Below are 19600 nucleotides of genomic sequence, written 5' to 3'. Positions count from 1 at the left end.
GTAACCCTCAACACCTGGTACAGCAGGGTCATTTGGCTAAACTCAGAAACTCATGAGAAACTCATTGAGGTGTGAGTCAGCACATGGGTTAAAGATACGTGAAATAAGAAAAGTTTAAAATAAATAAATAAAAGGAAGTCAGCAAAGACTCACAGGACAGCATTAGTGGAGGCCACCATACTAATGCTTAGCCTAACTCATTAATCCTAGCTATCTTTTTATGTGAATTAGCCAACAAATGATTGCTTTCTACTCCTTAGATGGTGTTTACTGTTCTCGCAGAATCTCTTCACACATGGGAAAATTTGCCCAAGCAAAAGTGACACCCCCACCCCGCCAAGGGGGATTACAGTACTATGCCCTGTGGTCCTCTCTGGTCTGGTTGGCTTCTACTCACAGGGTGCACCACACCTTGTGCATGCTTGTAGATTGTAAAGATAGCTTAGCGATCTGTTTTTATATGCACACATGAGCATTTTGTTCAGAAACCTTTTTCAGAAGATTTTTTTATATATTTATTACATATTTCATATTTATTATATCATTTAGTTCTGTTCTTTTCATATTAGAAGAAATATAACTGTTACTGTGATCTGTACACCTGATCTAGAAAAGCTGCGCTACCTATTAGTTCTGTATAGGCCAGAAAATGACCTTCTGTGCCAGTCATATACTGTTAAAACTGGCTTATGCTGCCAATGATTTAGAAGCTTTAGAATAAAAAATTGCTCTAAATACTATGTCTTTCTCTATTTTTTCTCCTTTCTCAGTTGTAAATTCTAAAACATTTCAGTAGGATTCACCCTAATTATAAAGTATCCTGTCTTTTAAAGTTTTTTGGGATTCTTAAAAAAATGCATTTATTATTAGCTGAATTGTAAAATACTGTTTTGAATCGACTATAGCATACAAAAAATTTTTAATTTCTAAAGCTATCAGTCGGTTATTCTGTGTAAACACCACTTGCAAATAAGCCTATTTGCTGTGTGGAAAGCAAGCAGGTTTCTGTTCAGTTTCCTAGGTCTTACCGCCAAACTATACAAGACCAGCTTTTCAGTCCATCCTGTAAATCTACCAACAAACTATAAAAATCCTTCAAAGGTAACCTTCTGTAAACTAATTGTTTCCTGTTTTATAAGGGAAACAGTGCTTCTTGGAAGATAATGGAGGATACAGGGCAATGAAAGCCAATATTTCACATTCAGTTGACTGCTGTGGTAAGTAAACTATTACCTATTTGTTTATGTAAGCAGGTTGTAAGACTTTCAAGTTTACTTTTGATAACTCATGTGAGAGGAGGTGGAATCAGAGACAACTAATTTCTTTAAAATAAGCAAAATAACCATAGGTCTTTTTCCAGCTATTAATAACAAAGGCACACAGCCTCCAAACTCTTTTCTCTCCAATATAGGGATAGGTAATTCATTTATCAATAACTGCATAACAGTTACTGTACTATGAAATATGTGTAGAAATGTGAAAAACCTCTAAATTATTTCTACTGGAGAATAATTAATGATGTTGTGCAAAAGTATGTCAATACACAAGAACTGAATGGGGAAGTTCAAACATATACATGGCTGACCGGAAAATAAAAATAATGCACTTCAGGTTTATTCCTTGCCTTTTGCTTAAAACCTGACTTGAAGATTTCTGAGAACAGAACATGCAAACCTGAGCTATGTACAGAACCGTTAACATAATATGATGATTGCATATCAGTGCAACTCTATTGGAGAGAAAAATCCATCCTGGAAAGAATACAAGTGACTTGATCATAAACTCTGTATCCAAATTTAGCTTCCTTATGGCTACACCTTCAACAGCTTAGCATCTAATAGGAATTACAGGACATTACTTAGGAGTTCTATCTTCCTCAGAAGGGATGGTTAACATTTCCAGAAACAGGCGATCAATATCATAGATCAAGACAAATTTTGTATAGTCAATTAAATGCAGTTAAATAATGGGAAAATAATTTTAAGTATAAACAGATTTTTAGTGATAATTCTGATGTTATTTATTGTTTCAGACAAGTATATCCTTTCATCTTTCAGCCTCAGCTTCCTGTATGCCTTGGATTTTAGTTCCAGATCTTTATTAAACTTGATTGACCTCTTAACCCTCCAATTTACTTCTTTCTTCTATTTTAAATGTGTTTTCTCCTTTTATACTCCTCACAAAAGCCATCTTTACTGTTAATCTTGTTGTTGTTGTTGTTGATTTTAAGCAGGCAGGTGCACTTTGTTTAAAGATTGAATCAAATCATAGTCAGAAAAGAGAGAATTTTTAAAGGCTTAGATTCATAAAGCTGGCAGCCAGCCAGTCAGTCCTATGACATTGTTCCCTCAAAAGCCTTGCTCTGTCTTTATTTAAACTTTGTTTCAATATTACATTACGTAAATCAAAAGAAATGGTTTTAACTGGAGAAAACTTTTTTCCAGACTTCTTTTTTTAGTTTTGTGTGGGAAGTTTTTGGTTTTCTCCCGTTTGGACCTGAGGGGTGCTGAATGGGCAGGATTGCTGCCGGACATACACTCTGCTCGAAGCAGCTCCGCGATTGCATGTGTGGGGCTGAGTGTGCCAGCGCCGTGGTGCACGGCAGCGGCTCCAAGCTGGCTGCCCCGCACCTTGTGCCATCATGCCTGAAAGAGAGATCCTCGGGAAACTCTGGCCCAGGCTTATGCAGGGCAGCGGGAGATATGCTGCAGCTGGAAATGACTCATGGAAATGAATCATTTCCTAATTATCCTCTAGAACACACTTGCTGCCTTCTTGTGTCTTGAACTGTTATTTACACTTGAACCAGTATTACGTGTCACTGCTCTGATACGGTGACATTTTAAGCTCTTTCTGGACAGCCACACATGATTCCACAAAGGAAGGGGTAAATCAAGCTCTGATTCTGCAAGCCTGTCGTTGTTGTTTCTAGCCTGATTTTCTTCTAATCCTGTTGCAGTTGAAGTGAGAGAAGAAAAAATTAGACTTTGTTATTTTTTGCCTTCAGAGATTCTCCCATTTTCACTGGATTAGCAGGTCAATCACTGTATTTGGCTTGCTTATTGTGCCACTAATAACATTTTTATTAGACAATTCAATGCTGCAATCTTATAGTAGGAGCAATTTACACACTACATTTGAAGGAAGTTTAAAATGAGTAATTTTTGAATATTCTCAGTGTGCCGGGAAGGAGGATGGTTAGAACTGTTCCATAGATAAAGAAAGGGATGACCTTATGAAAGTATTTGGCTTTAAACTTTAAAATGTTGTTTCAGGAATGACCTATGCTGTGTTTTACTGCAAAAGTGAATATTTGGGGAAAATAAAAGTAGATCAAAACAAGGAACTTAAAAATGAAACCCTTTTGAAGATCTACTGCAGTTGCTGGTAGCATAAACAGTTTTGCTTACACATGCATATTTATTAGTTTCTTCTCCTGAAGCCTAGCACGAAACAGACAATTTCTTTTTATCTGATGTCAGTGAAAGTGATAACACTGGTTTCATTGTATTTTCTAAATGCAGTATTTCCTCCCTATCCTTGTCTGAGAAAACTGTAACAAACATACGGATATAAAAATAATTCTGAGTTTTTTCATTTATTTGTAAGTGTGAGTCTATGATTGTGTATATATGAACGCATACCCACTATATATATATGGTCTATACAAATATAGAAAATGCAAAGGAAAGTTCATTTTTAAAGCTTTTTTGACATTTGCCAATCATATAGCTATGTTAACTTGGCTAATGTTCTCAGCAGATTCCCTGAAGAAATTCACACAATTTATATAGTGTTTTGCATGCAAGAACTCTGTAAAATTATGTAAGCATCTGTTCCTGCAGATGCTTTTGGAGACATGTGTTGAGCACTCAGATTGAATGCAGTTACAGTATGCACATGCTAAAAATTATGGACATGTTAAATCTTCTCCAGATAAGAGCTAAAGATGGATGTTTTATTTGTTTTCTAAGACCAATATATACATAGAGAACATAGAATTAGTGACTGTTTAGTGAATGCTGGTTTTGAGACAATAAACTAACATCCTTTTCATTGCTCTGTTACTGAATATTGGGCTGCTAACTTTTCTTTCTTGCATGAATGAAAATAGAAAATACAAAGAAATGCTCCAGAGCTAAAATATCCACCCCTTTTTCCAGCTGCAGGTAGCTAGGAGCCCATCCAATACCAGGTATGTTTTGCGCAGCAAAGAACTCGAATTTCTGCTGCTATTTCAATTCTCACAAAAAGGTTTGTTTTCAGGCAGATGGGACAGACAAGATCTAACTCTCCTTTTTTTCAAACTCATGAATATTGTTGAAAATGCAAGGAGAATTTTAAACTATTGATTAACTACTCTCTTTTTGGAGCATTTTAAGATGTATAGTTGATAACTTATTTCACCTGTAAAATCACAAGCCAGTTCTGTACCACAATAAAAACATGGAAAGAAAATTAGGAGTTAAAAGTATAGGCATTAATTCAACATGTGGAAATATTGTGCAGCTGGTTAAAAAAAAAATAAATCCAAAGGGTTGGAAGAAATGTAGAAAGAAATAATAATGAAGGGCGTAAAGTTGAAATCAGATAGCACGTTGACAATGGATTTTAATATGACCTGCACCAAAAAAGACAATTGTGATTTTTAGCTGCTTTTACCGATGCTATGAATTAGAAAAGCAATAAAACTTTTTTTAACCTCAAAACTTCTATTGTAACTGGGTTGTTGCCTTAATTTTTTTACAGTATCCTACCAGAATGCTATTCATAAAATGGATTCAGGTTCAGAAAAGAGCAATGAAATTTGTTGGAAAGAGGAATGAATAATATCTAGAATGAGAAAAACAAAAAACATCCAACATGGACAAGTATGTGTTTCATTTAATTCTAACAAGCTCATATATACATAAATTATCAAGTTATAGCATACATAATTCAAATATTCAGATGTTTTAACAGATCAGAAATTGGCTTAGGTAATCTGGCTTTTATCATAGGAATGCATGTGCAGAGGGATCTACAGTACCATTTTTTTCTACAGAAATCATGACTCAGTAGAAAGAAAGATGTTCTAAGAGGTATTTCAAACTCAATTTAATTTTATGACATCATTCATTCAGTACTGCCATGCCATATTTTATTTTATACCATGTCTATATTGAACTGCCTATGGAATAACAGGTGGGTTTTTCTTCACAAACCTTTGTTCATTTTGAAAATTCTGATCCAGGAGAGGTAAGAAATATTATCTCCATTTGATAGATGCAGAAATGGCACAAGACAAGGTAAAAATCATTCAAAACATCCACTGATTTTGAATCTTAATCTGAAATGACAAAAGCTTAATTTTTTCAAGTAATTTACCATTTTGAATAGCATTTAATAACTTTGAGCCACTTTAGTGATAGCCATGGGTACTCTCCAACCTCTGTCAATAAATTCTGTATTTTGGTTATTTAAAGAAATGCAACATTAAAATGATGGCCAGTTATGTAAAGTATTACTGGGAAAAAAGGTTGTTTACTATTGCACAGAAATTTTGAAAGAAAAGACAGCACCTACTTCTCCAGGACAAAGTGCAGCTGCCCATAGCTGTAAAGCATTTTCTCTGTTTTGTGGGAGTTTTTTCTCAGCATCTTCCCGCTGTAAATAAATATCTCGGTGTGCAGTCATTGTTTTGTTCCTTGAAGGTGGCCCATTCTATGTATGGAGACGTGAAAAATCTGCAAAGAATTGACTACTGAATCCTAAGAAAAATGCCCATTAGAATTGGACAGGCAATTTTAATTCCAGTCTTCCAAAATTTTGTAATCCTTGGTTTTATGACCTTTTTCATGTGTGTTCTAAAAAGGGACAGAAAATTACGCATTTGAAAACTTAGGCCAATGTAAGAACTGTGAGAGATTTATGAGATTGACAGCTACTGGCTTAGGTGGGGAATGCTGATGCTCACAGATCACAATTTCTAGTTTAGAGGCAGATCTTTTTGTGTTTAGGAGTACTAGTAATTGTAGTCTGTTTCCACTACCTCTTACATTCATTTTTGCTTCCGCCTTTCATCCCGATCTAGCTGGTTTTCAAGAGGCGGAAGCACAAGAAACATGGGAAAAGAGAGTGCAGTCCCATGACAGCTCTAAGCCAGCGCCCTCCTCGTTTTCCCACTGTGTCTGAATGTGTGTTCATATAGTTTCTGCTCATGCTGGCGCTGGCACAGATATTCGCGGGTTTGCTGAAAACAAACACTGCTAAAACACTTTTGGCTGGTTGTGTTGCACCCGGGCTGATGTGAGAAGGAAGGCAAAAGCACACGGCAGAGCCTGGGAGAGACGGAGGGACTGTGAGAGCCTCAGCTTCGGCTCATGCTGCTATATGATAACGACACGCACTTTCCTGGTACCTGCCTGCCTGCTGGCTGGCACAACCGAGGCTGTCAGCTGCCAGAGCAGCAATTTCTGAAACCTATCTCTTTTTTAGTATATGCAGAGAAGCTAGGTGAGTGAAACAAGCTCTAAGTAGACAGCCTGCAGAGGCAGAGCCTTAGCAAGGGTCTACTGCAGAAATGCTCTGCTTGGGTATTATTTTCCAGAGGAATGGCAAAGGGTATATCCCTGACAAACTGACAACTGTGTGCTAAATTTCAAACTACTAGAGCTTCAATTAAGCAATTGTGAAAAAGCAAAACAACAACAACAAAAAGTATAAGTAGCATTTCTTTATTGTAATTATGGCAGTAGCTTCTTTTTCTTGCTACTTTAAAAAAAAAACAAAACTGTATCAATACGATAAGGTAAATATCTACCACGGAAAGTTTCAGCCTGCATGTATGAAGTTTAACAAAATTATAAGAATCTGAAAATGGATCCAAATATTGGAAAATGACATGCAGGATTAAGTATAGGTGAGCTAATACTTATATTGTAAGTTGAACAATGATCCGGAGAAAATACATGTTCTGCAGATGAAGGTGAACCTTAAATATTAGAGAAGGTGAAGTATCAACATCTTTTCAAGAAAAGAAAGAATATTAGGATAATCTATTTGATATCAAGGCATATGACACTATTTTGACCTTACAAGTGAGTCTATGATGCAATTCTTATGACTTTATTTTGAAATAAAACTGTACTACATAAGGCCTTACAAAGAGTACGTAGAGAAATTCAGCATTATTCAGTTTTGCCTTTCATACATTTCTAATGCTGCCAGGTATACTCTTATTCTAAGTGACATTATGGTGTGAGTCTGTTGCTGCTTCTGGGGCATGGCATGATATATGCACTACCATTCCAGCACTGTATATGCCTGGAACTGCTTTGGGAAAGGTTGTTATAATCATATTCATGCTGCATCAGAAAAGGTATTTAAAAGATTAATCTTGACATTAGTCAGAATTTCTTCCTGGGAGACCTTGAATGATTAAATTAGTAGTTATCTGAAACATTCACAACTCTCTTGGCTTCTGATTTCTAATACAAAAACTTGTTTATTATGGACAAAGTGCTCTACTGTTAACCTACATTCATGGAAGTCTAGAAGGACTAGAAGGCATTAAGGAAATAATAGGCAGAATTCTCTTCTGAGTTGCATCAATATGAACATGAGTTTCAGAAGTGCTAGGCTAGTTTAAGAGTTGTTCAACTTTTTTTTTTTTAACAATGTCACAGCATGTCACAGAAGCCTTTAACTGTGTATGCTGTATGCCCACATTTGCAATTATCTCAGTTCACTAGCATGAAACTTTGTTAATGTACAGTATCTCATGCTGTCGTGTTCTGAACATCACCCAGTGAGGGAGAGTTCCTGGAGAAGAACCTGAAGCCATGAAGTTTGGTTCATCAGTGGCAATTTGGCAATTTTTTACTTAAAGGTTTCGTTCTATTTATAGTGTGAGGATATGACTGTCAAGAGGATTTCTATAAAATGAAACTTTGCCTTCTTCCAAGTGTCTGTTGAGCTAAAGAAAGATCAACCCTAGCGTATTTATAGCTCTACATAAGAACATCTTTGGCCATCACTGTCAACATATGTAAAACTTGCATGGAACGGTATGAAAAGACTGTAAAAAAAGAAGAAATAGGCCTACTGTAGACACAGCAACTGATTCCGGCTCATACTAACAAGAACCCTCAGTACACAGAGCTACTAGGTGGTCTTCATTATGTGTCTCTTAAAAATTCTGAGATTATGTTGAACCGTGATGGCCGTCCTATTTAGATACTATTATTCATTGTGTAGCTAGTTGGGGTTTTTTGGCAAACGACAGAAAAGTGTTGAAATTTTGTACCCATCAGCGCTCAGAGATTATTATTATGTTACAAGGCTTACTCTTTGAATTGGTAGGAATTTCAGAGAACTGATAAAAATACATGATCTTTGCCCCACAGACCACATAAGATATTGCTTATCAGCATGTGCCAGAGATAATCTCATACATTTTGCATGAAATGGTCAGTGATCACAAATTCTAAAACATTATTCTCCAGCACCCCAGCAGCATACACATATATTTGTGCAATAGAACAATATTCACTGATTTCTCATTTCTCCCACACTGAGTAGCGTCAATCCTAAACCAGAATTGTCTTATTTCATCTGCTAATCATAGCATTTGTCTTCTGAAATTTGGTATGATTTGACAACAGTTGAAATCACTATGTGACATTTTCCTTCCCCAAATTAGATTAATATGCTAGGTAGAGTGATTGCAATGGATTTTCTCTAAAAATTCATCAGGGTGGGATAGGGAACATAATTCTTGATTGTGTGACTACAAGAGTTTTCCTTGTTTTTCAACTGTTAATTTTCCGTGCAATTGAATTAAGACATTTCCAACAAATAGCAAAATTGCACTCACATTACATTGACTTTGTATTGCCTAGAAGCAATGCATTAGATCATTATCTGATTAACTAATAGCTAACTTATTATCACATCAATACCCTCCTGTGAAAGTTGTATAAAAATAATCTCAGAGAAGTAACCTATTAACTATGGAAATTGTTAGTATGCTGGCCACTGGCTGCCAGAATCAGACCATGCCCAAGTTAGGAAGGTTTTCTTTTATTCAGGTTTGTTCTCCGTTGTACTGTCAGAAAGTCCAAATAAGATATAGTTTCTGAAGAATCTGGTGAAAACTGTCTTCTATAAATTTGAATTGCCCTCTTGATCACATTGAAGAGCATCTGACAGGCATAATAGAGATGCAACTTGCAATGTCACTTGTGATTATTTAAAATTTAAATTGGCTTGTTGAAATATACTGTGAATGATTGTGGATACCTAGTAGAAATTTCTGTCGTCATTTTGGAAGTTTCAATTTAACATACTCCTTTTTAATATCTTTTCTATTTTAAGCTTCATAATATTATATTAAAAGAAATTTGTCTAGATGTAGAATTTCTAAATAATCATGCCGATGCATATAGAAAATTATTCCTAACTACTGTTATTCTCAGAATCTTGACTGTCAGGTGTCTTACATCACAAGTGAATACTGCAAAATCCTAGAATAAGATTTTGAGAGGAATCAGTGGGGAATACTTAAATACATGTTCTGTAATCTTTGCAGATAGTGAACCTGTCACCTCGGAGTAGAAACCATATTTCAGAGCAAGGGTGCATGGATCAGAGGATGCTGAGCTGTCACTTAGGGGCATAAATATTCACAAAAATAGTATTTTATTTTTAAAGCTAAAAGCATAACAACAGCTTTGTCCTTTCTGCTTATTTAGAAATGTGTACTTTAGAACTTTCACAATTACCAAGAAAAAACTATTGATGAAACAGAAGGATTTATTTTTCACGCTTGAAGTAAAAACTACACAAACTATAGTAATTAATCAAATTCATTCCACAAACCATGTATCACGTAGCTCATATTGCAAACAAAATATAATACTTCCGGCCAGTGCACTAAAAAATTAATAATCTTTGTATAAGCTTTTCCCCTTTCCAAAATAAATTAAAACAGAAATTTTAAAAGTATTCAATGGAAGATAATTATTCTTTTACCAGATGAGGTTTCTTCCTTAAAAAAAAACCCAACCAAACCCAAGAACCAAAAATATACAGAAAAAACCCACCCTTTACACTTTAAGTAGGTAAGTCAGATGTGAAGTGAGATAGCAGAGTCACAGCAAATACTGCAATTATTCTATCACCATGTTTTTTATTTACTTTTACTTGGAAGACAAAGATGGTAATGTAGGGACATGACAGAAGAGTAGGAGGATGAAGCAGCAGCGGGGAAAGTGTGAGGGAGGAGAGTTTGTAAGCAAACAGCCACAGAATTGTGGTTTTATGGATCCATCTCTTTTTAAAAGTTCTTCCTACATCTTATAAAATCAGTGTTTCCTGCTTTGGCAGAGCTTTCATCTTAGAATATGCATCTGGATCCTGTCTTCTGGTTTGCCTCAGTGACATTTGGTGAAACAGGGATATAGAACAGCTAGGTCCTTCCCTTAGCAACTCTCAGTGTAGAAGTAACGTCAAGACTATTTTCTGATTCCTTTTCAATGCAATAAGCTTTCTTTACCTCATCTATATCTGTAGACTGTTCTGTGATACCCTGAGAGAAACTCATAGGTCATACTTTCTCATTCCTATGTTTGCCAATATTAATCATCATATGATCAATAATTTACCAGCTGCTTTCCTATAGCAACACAAGCTAGTGACACAAAAACAGCCCAAGAATGTCTGTGTTGTTCTTGGCTCCCTGAGTCGCCCACTGTTATTGTGACATCTCAGCAGTGGCTTTATCTATGCAGTTATCATGCTGCTATCATGGAACTTTGACCCAAAGCTACACTTTCATTTGGATAAGTCACCAATGCCCATTTTGCACAATCCATTTTACTAAGTGAACACGCTATGTGCTGGGAGAATTGCATTACAGTGATGAGTAACAGGGCAGAATCTTAAAAAGAATAAAATTTTTTTGCTGTTTTGTTGTAAATACTTACTAGCTGTGAAACTTGTGCATCATTTATTGTTGACCTCATTCTGGTGCTTTTATAGCAGGTGTTACCTTGCTGTATGAATCGTCTGAAACTAGATGGGATAAGACTATTATCAGCATAGAACAGCCACGCTAACTCTCCTTTGTGTAAGAGGAAGAGCTGCTCTCAGAGGAACGTACTCCCACAGGAATGAAAGACTACTGTAAGCATTATCTGTTTCATTTAAAAAGATAACATGATTTAGAGATGAGGGCACCTCTTTAGTTGTGCTTTCTCTAACATAAGCACACAACAACATAGTTTGCATATCAAAAAAAAAAAAGTCAGCAGTATACCCTTGCAGTGAAGAAATGCAACTGCATCTTGGGCTGTATTAGCAAGTATTCAGAAAGTCAGGGGAAGCAATTCTTCCCCTCTGGGATTTATAAGACCGTATCGGGAGTACCATTTCCGCTTTTGGGCTCCACAGTGCACGATAGTCAGTGACATACTGTCAGAGAGGGCCACCACGTTAAGAAGGCTGAAGTACAATAGGAGAGGCAGAAAGAGCAGGATTTGTTCATTCTGAAGAAGGGAAGGCTGAGGGGAGACCTTATTGCTGTATAGAGGTACCTGATGGGAGGGTACAGAGAAAACAGCCAGAATCTTCTAGAAGGTGCACAGTGGTAGGACAAGAGGCAACAAAACCAAGCTGGAGCTTAGTAAAGTTTGGCTAGATATTAAGGAAAAAAAAAAAAAATTCACCCTGAGTGTGGTCTGACACTGGCACAGGTTGCCCATAGAGGTTGTTGAATCTCTACCATAGAGATATTCAAAACAGAACAGGACAAAGCCCTAAGCAACCTGGTCTAACTGGACCTGCTTAGAGCAGGAGGCTGGTCTAGATGACCTTCACAAGTAGTTTTCAACATATAAGTCTTACGCATCAATGATTCTATGAAAAAAATCAAAATCCAGCCTAAATAAAATACTCCAGTATATGAAAAGAAGGTGAGAAAGAGAACACTACAGAATTTTGCATCCAAATTGTCTAGTCTGTGTAGCAGATGCCGATATTTGGATCACAAGGGGATATATAAAACCTTTATAATATATAAAAATATAATAGTAGATATGTTTACCGAATTTCTTGATTATTATCCAAGTAGCTAAGGAAATAACTTCTCGTCGCTTATTTGGTGCATCCTAGATGTTTTCATTGTAATTGCTTACCATTGCAGTACATTTACATTGCAATTGATGCTCTCAGGTTAAGGTGCTCTGTGGCTGCTGTACTGGCATAGTATTTTGTCTTATTTGTCATCCACAGCTTGTGAGATGTTATGACGTGACATAAAGCTGTGCAACATAAAAAAGAAAAAAATAAAAGCAAGTCATCCACTCTGACATAATTTCTGTAGCGCAAAACAATTTTTTGCTTCTAATTCAAGCCTCAGAACCAAATACAACTTATCAGTTGCCAATCATTACTTGTGTTAATGCAAATATTACTTCCTAAAAGAAACATAAGGCTCCAGAAGTACTATTTTTGTTTTGTTATAAACAGCTGTTTCCTTGTTTTTTATGATATAAGGCTTTTACACTTCCTGCATAAAATATATTAAAAGGGCACTTCCAAAGTTGTCTTTGTTTTAAGAGCATACTTCCCAAATATTAGGTAAGTTTATTTTCTATCATGACAGCTACTATGGCAGTAGAAGATAATCCTATACATTAAATCCTAAAACTAGCAGATCAAGTCAGACTAATTTGAATCAAAATAAAGCCTGAAAAAATAATGGAATTGGAAACAGCTTCTCTGGAAACAACAAACAGCCTTTGAAGAAATAATTTCAATATTTTTCCTCTTATATAATGTGCATGATTACAGTATCCAAGCATCTCGCATATGTCGATATGTTTGTCTTCACACGCACATTTTCAGAAAGAATTGTAATGGATTTTTTTGTTTGCTTACTTCTTGATCGACTATCCCCAATCTAATGCAGTTCTTAAGTTCATAGTTGCAGTAGCTACAGTATTTGAAATTTTTCTGGAAAGGTTGCATATTTGTATCCTTACACACAGATTATGTACCACTTCTAATGATTTCTTGAATATACAGTATTTTAAGGACTTTATTGACAAAAACTTTAATACCTTTGTAAGTGTTGTGCTGATAGATTTATAGTACTTTCATAGAAACTAGCTCTTACGTTTAAAAGATAATGCTTCTGGTAATATAAGAATGATTGGCTCTGTAACCTTTCCGCTGATTGAAGTTTTGTGAGCAGTAGTCTGGCTTTCCACTTTCTGAAAACTTGAGATGTGAGAACCTATGCAAATTTTTTGTGTGAATAAAGTTATTAAGAATTGTCAAGACTATAAATTACTGATACTTCCTTAAATACACATTGTGTACAATCAATTGGTGTTTTGCATACCCAGTTTCAGATATTTAAATTTCTGTCCTTGAATATAATTGCAGCTGTAGTCTAAAGGAGAACAAAATACCTGTATTAGGCACAGTCAATCTCCAACCAGAATGACAAAGAGTATCAGAGAGAGGAAGAAATTGTCAAATATCTTCTTTGAATAACTTAATAATGCATGCAACCTAAGGTTACCTGTATAAAGGTTTAAATAGCTCTTCTACCCAAGAATAAAGTATGGGCATAATAAAAGACTGGCATCACTGTATGTAAGTTTTTAAATTTAAGGATCTTTTTTCTTAAATCAAGACACAGACTAATTCTATCAAATAACCCAGGTGATTTACTAAGCAGTGAAGGATTATTACCCTGTACTGTTCTAAGATTTGTCCTGGATAGGTTTAAAGAATGATAATTTGTGTTATACAGTCTTGTATGCTGTCTCACAGTTCTTATTCTCTGTTAAACTTGCATATATACTTTTATAAGGAATAAATGAGAAAATGTATCCTTTTATGGTGATTCACCAGTGTAATCTAATTTTTGCCAGTCGTGTTTTCCACAATGAAATTATGTACTTTGCTTTCAAGTGTAGCTTCAATGAGATTATTTTGGGCACTATGACATGACAATTCATTGAGTTGCCCTGATATATTAGTAGTATGTACTGTACTCCTATTTGGCATGCACCATACAAGATATGCCAGGTTGTAAGAAGCCTGGTATAACCAGTTTTTATTTTTGTATTTTTGAAATTAATTACTTTTGTATGAAACAGACTGGAAAATCTACCCTATGTATATATTCTAACATGAACTTACTTTTCTATAATAAATATGTTTGGTTACCTTACTATGGCAAAACTGCACCTTAAAGGCAGGAAAATCTTCCTCTGATTTTTCAACTTCCAACATTCTCTTTTTCTCCCGGAAATTTCTGTGAAACTAGCAGTCTTCCTCTGTCATTTCTTCCTCTGACTTTCGAATGATTCATAATGATAAAGATTAAAAGAGTGAAGGACAGAATTAGGTATAAATTTTTATTAATTGAAGGTTTTCTCTTCTAATTTATGTTCTGTGTTTTCCAGCTGAAATGTCAGCATTTAGACTTGAATTTAGTGAACTCTGTTTCCTACAATCCTGTGTCCCTTTACCTGGTGGAGTTTGGGAGATCTGGCTCATTCCTAGTCATGTTTGTCATCTTTGGGACCTGTTGACTCAGCAGATGTTCCATTTTCTAATTTAAGAATGCCTAGCCACGTAGACCAACAAAGTCCTTGGATAGCTTTTGGGGAAAGAGTTCTATGTTGTTCTGCTCTTCTGCTACAGGGCTTTCTAATCACTTGCAGTGGCACAGCTACAGTAGCACTTCCTCTTCTTTCAAAATTTGACCTTCGAAGAATCATCATTCCAGAATGATCCCATTAAGTGATCCAAGAAGGAGAATTACATTGCCTGTGAAGATGCTAGTGGGGAAAACTGAGACGTCCCTACAAAAAAATGTCAGAGGTGAGAGGAATTTAGAAGACCAATTCTTAAAGCTATCATTGTTGATGTAAGACAGTTTTTTCTCAAAAAATAATAATTAAATAAGACAACAGAGCAATGAAAATGTGGCAGGTTGACCTCGGCTGGCTTCCAGGTTCTCACTCAGCTGCTCTCTCACTCCCCCTCCTCAGCGGGATGGGGGCAGAAACTAAGATGAAAAACTCATGGATCAAGATAAAAGCAGTTTAATGAAGGAAAGCAAAGGCTGCACATGGAAGTGAAATGAAGCAAAGCAGAGCAAAAAGATTGATTCTCTATTTCCCATCAGCAGGAAATGTCCAGCCACTTCATGGGAAGCAGGGCCCCGGATGTATAATGGTTGCTTTGGAAGACAAATGCCCCTATAACAAACACCCATCTGTCGTGGTTTAACCCCAGCCAGCAGCTAAGCACCACGCAGCCACTCCCTCAATCCCCCCCCTCCCCCCACTCCCAGTGGGATGGGGAGGAGAATCAGGAAAGAAGGTAGAACTTGTGGGTTGAGATAAGAATGGTTTAATAACTAAAGTAAAATATAATACTAACAATAATAATAATGAAATAATAATAATAGTAATGAAAAGGAGCATAACAAAAAAAAAAAGAAGAGGGGAAAAAAAGGAAAAAAAAAACCAAAACAGTGATGCACAATGCAATCGCTCACCACCTGCTGACTGATGCCCAAGCAGTGATTCACCCCTCCTGGCCGACTCCCCCCTGTTTATATACTGGGCATGATGTTCTATGGTATGGAATACCCCTTTGGCTAGTTTGGGTCAGCTGCCCCGGCTCTGCTCCCTCCCAGCTTCTTGCACACCTGCTTGCTGGCAGAGCATGGGAAACTGAAAAATCCTTAACTTAGGATAAGCACTACTTAGCAACAACTAAAATGTCAGCATGTTATCAACATTATTCTCACACTAAATCCAAAACACAGCACTATACCAGGTACTAAGAAGGGAATTAACTCTATCCCAGCTGAAACCGGGACATGACCCCACCCTCTTCCTCCTTTCTCTTAGCTTTTATGGCTGAGCATGACATCATATACTATGGAATATCCCTTTAGTCAGTTTGGGTCAATTGTCCTGGCTATGTTCCCTCTCAACCTCTTGCTGATCCCCAGTCTACTGGCCTCTGAGAAGGGGTTGGAGAGACAACTTTGATGCTGTGTGAGCACTGCTCAGCAGTACCAAAACATTGGTGTGTTATCAATACCGTTCTAGCTACCAACACAAAGCACAGGACTATGAGGGCTGCTATGGTGAAAGTTAACTCCATCCCAGCCATACCCAATACAGAAAGTTTGGAAATTTGATGGTTATTCATTGCTTATAGAGAAAATGAGACTGAGCCTAATATACCAGGATGTTAGCTTATGTATCAGTCACTTTTACAAGTTCATCTCTTGCCTAGACAATTACAACGTTGTTTCATGTCTATCCATTGAGTGCTGATACCATATAATTTTATAAGCATTTAAATTTCATCATGTTACTCTCCTCTGTCCATCCATTCACTGGTTCCCTTTCTTTTTACGATAAAGTAGTACAAGCCTCTCATTTTCACTCTGAGGCCGGACAGTCCATCTTCCACCCTTCCTGTCATCTGTAATTCAGTATTAAGAATATTGCTGCAGACCACCGGCCTATGCTGACAACTTCCATCATGATCCTCAGACAAGCACAACCAGGCTTTTTCTACTGCTGCCCATCAGCCTACCTACAAATTTATGAGTAGTTTTTAAATTGTTTCCCTTCAAATCTCTCCTTAAGTTTTTCTTGTCATGTGTTGCCTACATGAAGTTGCTAATATAGTCTAAATGGTTGTCACGTGCTTTTGCCTACAACAACAGTTCCTTCCAATGTAGTTTCATTGCTTCCTTGAATATCACATTCCGTGAGTTACTCAATTTGAAATTTCTTTTAAGAACATTTTCAATCTCTGTTTGTACAGCATCAAGCTCAATGGAGTAGTGGTCTCTGAATAGGACTGTGTGCTATCCTGATAGTTTACTGATAAGTGAAAACCCACATGATTCACAGCTGAAGGGTGGTAGTGGTTTTTTTTTTCCTATTCAACTAGCTGTGATTAATTGTTAAAAGCTTTAGACAGTTTTAAAATTAATGGATTTATAAATAGAATAAAAGGCAGCTTTTGTTATAAAAATGAATAATGTTTACTACAGGTTTTTATTAGAAGTTAATAAAGAAAATAATAAAGACAGATTTAAGTTAAAGCCATCACCCATACTTTATCTGAGAGCCTCTTTTTTATCACTACTTAGTGTTTTTGTATGCAAAAACAGCACACTGTTTTCAATGGAAATCAGAAGTAGGGAAAACTTTCTAAATAAGAAACCATTCAGTGTGCAATTCATTCCTGCTTAGTTTGGTAGAGCCTGGTTCTTCTGCCATTCTGGGTTGCTCATAAGCACCATATATTATTTTGCAGTGTGGTGTCTGAGCAAGTAAGGAAGGGAAGTTTGAAATAATTGTTGTTTGGAATATCTATTTATGTTAGTCAAATCCTGCAAATTGGCTTTGTGTCAGCATTCAAAAACTGCTATTAACAACTCTATTGTTTTCATTGCTTATGTACTGAGGGAATGTAGTTAGTTTGCATATTTTATAAACTGAAGAAAAATAAATAAAAGAAAAAAGAAAATAGAATCAGGAAGCAGCTCATGTTTCTAAAGGCATTGCCAAAGGGTTTCCAGCCTGAAGACTGTTAAAAAAAACCCAAAACAACTTTTGAGACATTTTAATCTCAGTATAACATGGCCATTATCAGCCTGAGGAATGCTGAGAGAGAGATTAAGTATGTTTACTAACTTGAGATCTAATTAAAAAGCTGTGTGAAGAAAGAAATGAAGGAGAACATTTCTTATAATAAAATTCTCTAAACTAAATCTTAGATGTTGACAGAACTTGGACTAAGAATAAAGCCGAGAAGTTATACATTCTTTGAATACAACGTTCCAGTTAAAGACAGACATATAACAATGTTCCAGTCTGCGGCAGACATATAAAAGCCATAATTTTATATGAAAATATATATAGCCATTTTCTCTTACCACCTACCCACCTCCAGCAGGGTAGACAAGTATTAGCTCTTTTGAAAACAAGTAATTTTTGAAGAATTACCTTTACACTCAGATCAGGAACTTTCATGGTTGTTGCAGCAATTGAAAAGACAATTGGGGGGGTCTCAGAAGATTATCAGCATTTTGATGAGTCGAAGATTTGTCTTTCACTAATACATTAGAATAGTGAGCTTGATTTCTTAAATTTTGCCAAATTCAAAGAATTCCAGTTAAATATTGAGAAATGAGTTGGGAGGAAGATGGAAGATGAAAGTTCTTAAAGAAAAATATTAATGATTCTCAGGGCACAGGCACGAGCTTCCCCTGTGTTCTTCCACCCCGCAAATGTACCATTAGGTTATCTCTGCCCCAATTTTAGTTTGACATTTCTATAATTTGCAAGTGTCATGCTATCTCATTGCAAGAATTATCACAAAGATAGCAATGTCGTATCATATACTGTGTCATGAGTAAGGTTGGTAAGTTCTAGTGTGAAAGTTACCTGAAGCACTTGCTTCAAATATTCTCAATTGAATGAACATCTTAACTTTTTCCCACTCAAACTCTACCTATTTGCTTATTTTTCAAAGGCTGCTCATTTGTGAGCATAAAAGATCCTTGTATTTTGTTTCATGAATGCTCCAGTCTTTTTGAGTATTTTTTTTTCCTTCAACATCTTTTTTTTTTTAAGAATTTTTCTCTTTCACAGTGATTTTTGTCTTTCCCTGTTTCAAGTAGATGCACTCAGTGGCTGTATATTTTTTTCTCATGTGCATTAGTTTTTGTTTTCCTCAAGTTCTGTCATTACAGTCCTACTGAGTGAGACAAAGTTAACAATGTAACTCCATAGTTCCTATATGAAAGGACTTAGTTTTCTCTTTGTTTAAAAGAAACAAATTTAAAATTTTTGTTTGGTTCTCAATGTTTATATGATACAGTTTTGTTAAATCAATATTAATATATATGTTGTAAATAACATATATAACCAACACGTGTTGGTGAACACACAGGAAATTGATGGAAAAACTGATGGATATTAGTGTTGTTAGATGAGGTACATATTAGAATAACCATTTTAGCTAAAATAGATTGAAAATAAGCCTATATTTGAATTAATTTCAGAGCAGAACTTTTGATAACAACTTAAGGAGGTTTTTTGCTTCTCTTAGATATATTTTAAAAGGACAATAGTTGAGATTTTAGACTCTATACCTAGATAGTACTGCAATATTGCTGAAAGAGTGGTGAGAACACTATCTTTAACAAGTAAGTTTGCCAGCTGTTATGTATTGATTTTAATGCATCATTTTAAATGTCACAATATTATTAAATTATTTTAAGTTTACTTTTCACTTCCATGAAAGACTTATGGAAGAACCTATCTACCTTAGGTCTAAATGGCAACACAATTTTAGCCTAATTACATAGATTAATGTCTTTATTATATATGCAGTCACTTTCAAAGCACCTATAGCTCTTGGAAAATTTAGTAGTGGAAAAAATTTGGAGTATACAAATCCAGTGATTCAATGTTCTGGAAAGAAATAGAAAGATGATAGCAAGAAGAAGAACAGGGCAGGTGCCTGTAACATTTTTCAGAACTTCAGCTTGTCT

This window comes from Gymnogyps californianus, chromosome 2, assembly GCF_018139145.2.
Source record: "Gymnogyps californianus isolate 813 chromosome 2, ASM1813914v2, whole genome shotgun sequence".
NCBI classification, from domain to species: domain Eukaryota; kingdom Metazoa; phylum Chordata; class Aves; order Accipitriformes; family Cathartidae; genus Gymnogyps; species Gymnogyps californianus.
This window is presented reverse-complemented; position numbering follows the sequence as displayed.